The sequence below is a fragment of the Canis aureus genome, chromosome 2 (assembly GCF_053574225.1).
Source record: "Canis aureus isolate CA01 chromosome 2, VMU_Caureus_v.1.0, whole genome shotgun sequence".
Classification (NCBI taxonomy): Eukaryota; Metazoa; Chordata; class Mammalia; order Carnivora; family Canidae; genus Canis; species Canis aureus.
The window spans coordinates 45,956,402-45,962,500 of record NC_135612.1 but is presented as its reverse complement, the minus strand read 5'-3'; the positions used below and the strand labels follow the sequence as shown (position 1 = coordinate 45,962,500).

The 6,099-nt window shown below is 41.0% G+C and overlaps 2 long non-coding RNA genes across 2 annotated transcripts in view; one reads left to right on the top strand and one right to left on the bottom strand.

Annotated features, from left to right (window-relative positions):
• LOC144297142 (uncharacterized) overlaps window positions 1-907 on the top strand; it is a 17,010-nt gene extending 16,103 nt beyond the window's left edge. Inside the window, exon 3 of the long non-coding RNA XR_013364228.1 lies at window positions 482-907. This is a non-coding gene — a long non-coding RNA (uncharacterized LOC144297142). The remainder of the gene's footprint in view (window positions 1-481) is intronic.
• The window catches only part of LOC144297133 (uncharacterized), a 9,109-nt gene extending 3,525 nt beyond the window's left edge, over window positions 1-5,584 (bottom strand). The window contains exon 1 of the long non-coding RNA XR_013364223.1: window positions 5,118-5,584. This is a non-coding gene — a long non-coding RNA (uncharacterized LOC144297133). The remainder of the gene's footprint in view (window positions 1-5,117) is intronic.
• Window positions 5,585-6,099: the final 515 nt, after the last annotated feature.

The following is a 6,099-nucleotide window of genomic DNA, read 5'->3' as shown; positions in this document are numbered from 1 at the left end:
TGAAGACAGGTGCTAAACCGCTGAGCCACCTGGGCTGCCCTCTTAAGGTTTTATTACTGGTTTTTAGATAGTAAGTTCCAGATTGACTTTATGGAATTGAAGAGAATGTGTCCTTTTGGTTTGAGAGACTGCAGAAAAGCTCTTAGATCCCAATTGGGATCTTTCTGGTCACGGTTCCAATGGCTTCATAGATTTTGTGTGATATCCTCAGGAAACAGATAGGTTTGGAGTCAGATAGACCTAGATTCAAATTTTCTGTCTGCATTTCTTGGCTCTGCGACCTTGGGTACAAGATAGTCTTTGAGTAAACCTTAGTGTTCCTTATTGGCCAAATGAGAATCACAGTTTTTATTTTCCAGATTTAATTTTGAGCTCTAAGTAATATAAACAAACAGAGCCAACACCAAGCTAGACAGTGCTGCCTTAACTGCAATAATCTGAAGTAACAGTTCTTGTTTTTATTTTTCTTGTTTCATTAAAGAGATGAGAGGTTGGCCAAAAGGAAGAGACCAAGCTTAGCCTTCAGGGTGGACAGCCCAAGTCTCATGGGAGAGATGAAGGAAGAAAGCTCGCCTTGAGTGAACATCCTGTTCACAGAAACCAACCCTACACTTTTGAATCAGATCCTTGAGCATATTGGAAGTAAAAAGGCTCCTAATACTCCGCGTGTGGTTTTTAAAGAGAGGAAGTGGTCAGGTACCGCATATTACCAAGAAGAGCTCTGTGACAGATTGTATTTTACAAAGATGTCTGCGATAGTTTCCCATCACAGACCACACATTGAGAAATGCTGGAAATTAATGCAATGTATTTATATTTCAATATAACTTTTGATATGCTCATTTGTTTCAAATTATCAATGTAATACAAGCTCATTATGAGAAATTTGGAAAATACAATAAAAGAGTGTGAGCTTAAAAAAAAACAAGTTAGCACTGGTATTAAAATATCTTTTGGATGAATTTCTGTTTTCAAGTGTTTAGCTACATAGTTCAGATACAAAATTATAAGTGACCATGATGCTAAGGCTGTGTCTTCACATGCAAAACAAAGTGCAAATTAAGATAATTATTGCAAAAATTTAGGCCTAGAACTTGCTTACCTAGACAATCCCTATAATTAAGGAAAGGTGTTTGGGATAATTGCCTCAATTTACCACTTCAGTTGGTTGAGGGAATGAGGTATCAGGAATTGGCTGGCATAAGTTTTCTTTTCTGATTGTATAAAATGCTTAATCAGACCATTTTTCTCAAAGTATTTTTTTGCTCAATGAAAAGCCTTTAACGAAATATTAAACATACTTTGATTGAATTGTCAAAAGAATCTTCCTATTTTCAATGCCCAAATTACCAATCAATTCTATCAATTTAGTTAAAAAAAAAGAAAAAGAAAAAGAAAGAAAGAAAAGAAAACCAAAAAGCAACCAAGCCATTTAACAATTTCAAAACATATATTTCTAGGTATAAAACCTTCCCTGGAATATTTGTAACAAGCAAAATAAAATGTACCCTCCACATTGTACTGAGTTATGCCCTATCAGATTTATAAAAACAAATAGGGGGTGAGCCGCACTTGGACAGAGTTTCCATTTGCCTCCATAGCATGTGCATATTGTGGGGTGTTAGGTAATGAGATGATCTGAGGAGGGAGAAAAGGGGGGGGGCTACAGTCCAACAACTTAGATCAGATTGCAAATATTGTCTTTTATAAGACTAACCTAAAATATTAGCTTTCTAAAAGATGTTCAGAAGGTACATTTTAGGAGTGCTTCCCATCTTGTCCTCTGTGTCTTATATTAAAGGATGCTGAATAAGTTGTCAGGTACAGCTTACTATCAAGAATCATGAGGAAAATTGATATAAAATGAAATAATCAGAGGAGTAGATAAGAGGCATGCAAGGTCTCCCTGTGGCCTTTGATCTCACCGGGAAAGGAAATGTAGACCTTGAAAAGCAAAGCTGGGGTGGGGGTACCTGGGTGGCTCAGTTGGTTGAATGTCTGCCTTTGACCCAGGTCATGATTTCAGGGTCTGGGATCCATCCTAGCTCCATGTCAGGCTCTCTGTTCAGCAGGGATCCTGCTTCTCCCTCTACCTGCCACTCCCCCTTCTTGTGCTCTCTCTCTCTCTCTCTCTCTCTGTCAAATAAATAAATAAAATCTTAAAAAAGAAAAAAAGAAAAAGCAAAGCTGGAACTCAGCAGGCCCGGGGCACATACCATGGAAAAACCATTTGTGAGGGAGGGAGATTAGGGCTTGGGTCAGCAGCGGAGGGAACTAGACTGGACTTCTGATGGATGTCATGCAAAGCTGCCAGTTTACGTCTTCCCACCAGCACACTGTCCACCTTTTGAAACCTCACTTCCATTGTCGGGTTGCTGAGTGTTTTATTTCTTACATTCAAGATGGCCAGCTTGAGAAGGGACTGTCACTTTGAGTCATATCATGCCAAAAGGAAGACAGTATAAGCACAGGGAGGCTCTGCCTTGCAAAAAAAGTGTCTGGTTAATTCAGACTTGGTTAATTTCTCAGCTGTCACCCATGATATCAAACAATTTAACTTTCTACCTGTCGTCATTTTGAAGATGCCTATGTGTAAAATCACGATTTCTTGATGAATAGTTGTTTGCCAAGATGTATCTTATGTTTTGTAGAATGCTAAAATGCACCGAATGGGAAAATCTGCAGGCTTTGTTCAAAGCCCTCTACTGCCTTGAAATGTAGTACTTTGTACTTGGCAAAATGCAACAAAGCCTAATAACCCAGACAGATACTTTTCTGAAACTTCTAGTTGCTATTCTAAAGATTCATAAATAAATGTGGCTGGTTTCGAACTTACTGGGGCAACGATTGATATATCTGGTTCTTCTCACAGGAGGTGGGTGTCCTGGTGAGGTGTGTGTGGTGTGGGAATCAGTCACTGTCCAACTGGGACTCCGCTGTTCCTCAGATCATCTCTCCCTAATTCACATTTCCTGTTACAGTGGTAACTGGAGGTAATCAAAAGCAGTAGGATATTTATTTTCTGGGTTTAGCTGATTAAAGAGAATCTAAGAGGTACCTTGTAACCTTTGTGTGCCTGCTCAGACAGTGGGGTTCTTTCCACTGAGGCAGCTCCTTTTCCTCTAAAATCAATCCAAATGATATCCTCAACTGGTCCTATATTTAACTAAAATAAAATAAACCAAGGGAATACCTGGGTGGCTCAGTGGTTAAGTGTCTACCTTGGGCTCAGGTTGTCATCCCAGAGTCCTAAGATAGAGTCCCTCATTGGGCTCCCTGCAGGGAGCCTGCTTCCCCCTCTGCCTATGTCTCTGCATCTCTCTGTGTCTCTCATGAATAAATAAATAAAATCTTAAAAATAAATAAATAAACTGAGGTTTTTATTCCATCACTTAGGGTACATAATAACTGGTCTATTACCTATTTTTAAGAAAAGTAGCAAGTATTTAAATGATATGACTTCTTCATAGAGTAAAGATAAACTCTTTTCCAATTCTTGCCAAGAGCAATTTCTTAACTAGGGTGGAATGGGAAGGGAGGGAAGAAACAAAAAATCACCAAAAATAGGTGTTCTGTATGAAAAATCAGTGGATGACTCTAATATCATCTCAAGAGTAAAAAGGAACAATAATAATAATAAATGGCAAATCAGAAACGGATAGTACTAAATTTCCCTCCCTTTTCACCACCTTACAGGATATCCCGTCTAGCTGCAGAAACAAAACATGGAAATGAATCAGTCGATAAAGGATTTTCTCCCATTAAAGATGTCAGTGATTTTGTCCCATGCAGGGGAAGTTAAACATTAAGATAGATGTTCACAATCTGTGGACGCCACAGCACCACCTCCTCTTTACGCCCCGCAGGGGGATGCAAACTTTTCTGTGTGTGATAAAGAACATCAAGAGCAGAAGCATTTTATCTAAGTATGATAATACATCACGCCACAGGCTGACCTAAATATTTAATTTTTCCAACACTGATTAGTCTTTTGACTTCTCTTTTGACTGCTGCCATACCTGACGACTTGCCTTTTTCTTACTACATCTCAGAAAGTGACATCTAGTCTCTTCTAACTTCTTTGAGGGGACAGGGATGGAGTCGTGAAAGCAGTAACAGTCAGTGTGGAGCCCACAAGAGAGAAGAGAAGCTCTTAAATTCAGGAGAAATTCAGAGGTCATTCAAAAATCATTGCAGGGGTGTTCACTTCAGAAAGTTGCAAATTGCCTGTAAACAGCTTATATTTTTCACAAGCTGAAACTGAAAAGGTTAGGGATGCTGGGGAGTTCAGTGGTTAAGCATCTGCCTTCAGTTCAGGATGTGATCCCGGGATCCTGGGATCGAGTCCAATATCCAGCTCCCCAGCAGGGAACCTGCTTCTCCCACTGCCTGTGTCTCCACCTCTCTCTCTGTGTCTCGGTGAAAAATACATAAAATCATTTTTAAAAATCTGAAAAGGTTAGTTTGATAGTAGTGATCCCTTCATCATGTGTTCCTGTATCAAAGCATTGAGTGGTATACCTGAAATATACACAATTTGTATTTGTCAGGTTTGCCTCAGAAAAGCTGAAAATTAAATTAAATGAAACATCAGGCAAAGAAAGGAAGGAAGGAAGGTAAGAAGGAAAGGAAGGGAAAGTCTATTACATTCCCAAGGTTCGTATGACTGAGAAATGAACTTGTCCTAAAAATCAGGTTTAAGACATCGATTCGATGTTTAGAAGGGCTTCGGCTTTCCACTTTCCCAGAAAGAGAAACTGAGTATCACACATGGTTAGGATGTTGGGATCAAGATGGAGGATTCTCTGGGATGAAATATTTAAAGGAAGAGATGAAGAAAGATTAGTGTAATGCTCACTTCAGGCAGCTTCTAGGGCAGTGCTTGTCCAAATTTGCACGGCCAACTCCCCCCACCCCAGGACATGTGGTCAGTTCTGCGGGGCTTGCCACAGACATCAACCACTTCTGTGACACGCTGGCTGCAGTTCAACAGTAAAGCATGCATATCCTCTACTGAGCATTTGGGGGCCTGCAGGCACCGAGGTATGATATAGATGGCAAAAAAAAATAATAATAAAATAATAAAATAAAAGGAAAAGTATGATCTTAAAACTCACCACTGGAAGCCATCTAGGTGTCCTGCTCAGGCTTCCAAAGTGGGCATTGAGACAGGCCACCCAAACTGCTGATATCCTTCATTGACTCTTTCAGAGCGATCGTGAGCCTAATGACTTTGTTTTTAGGTTTTGGAACTGAACTTTACAGGGACCGATTCCAATCCTGGGTGGTGCTGAGAAAAACTGAAGTCTCAACCAGAATCTGGCAGAGACCACCAGACGCGTTTCATGTGAGGGCCTTTTCCCATAATCTGACCAAAATGGTTTATGAATGTTCTGGGGAGCAAAAAGCAGGTCCCAGAGGCCGAGAAAGGGCCGTGCCCTGCTCCCAGCTAGGAGACCACACAGCCGTCCTCTTTCCCCTCTGAGTATTTATAGTCAGAAAAACCACACCACCCCTCTCATTCGGAAGCTAAGGGTGAAAGTGGAAAAAGCCAGCAAACACAAATTGCATCCTACAGCTGAGAAAGCCTCTCTCTTGGAAAAGCTAGAAAATAAATAAATAAAGGGGGAAATCCAAATGGGATTGCTCTTCAAACACACAAATGATCTTATGTTAACAGTTGGGATTAAACAGCTGTCTCGTGGTTATGTGATCATAACAGATGCTGTGTGCAAACGTTTCCTGCTAGCTTTGTTTTGGTTATTGCTGTTTGTGCAGTTCAATGGGCTGAATTCAGCTTAAGGGATACAGGTTTTTATTATCCTTCTGTGCTGCACGGGCAGCTTCATCATCTCTTTAAGAGGGAAGGAGGCGAGTGTGAGGCAGAGACGGAGGGGAAATGGAGGGTGGGTTCTCCGATGTCACATCGGGAATGATGTCACATTGATGAAATTCCAACACACTGGTTTATGACCACTTTGCCATGAAAGTGGTCCCCAGTTCTATTATGTGGCTGTGTTCCACCCCCACCCCACCCCCCACCCCGACCCCACCCCACCCCCTGCCTTGTGGAGGCTGTCCTTGGGTCCTGGGCAGTTT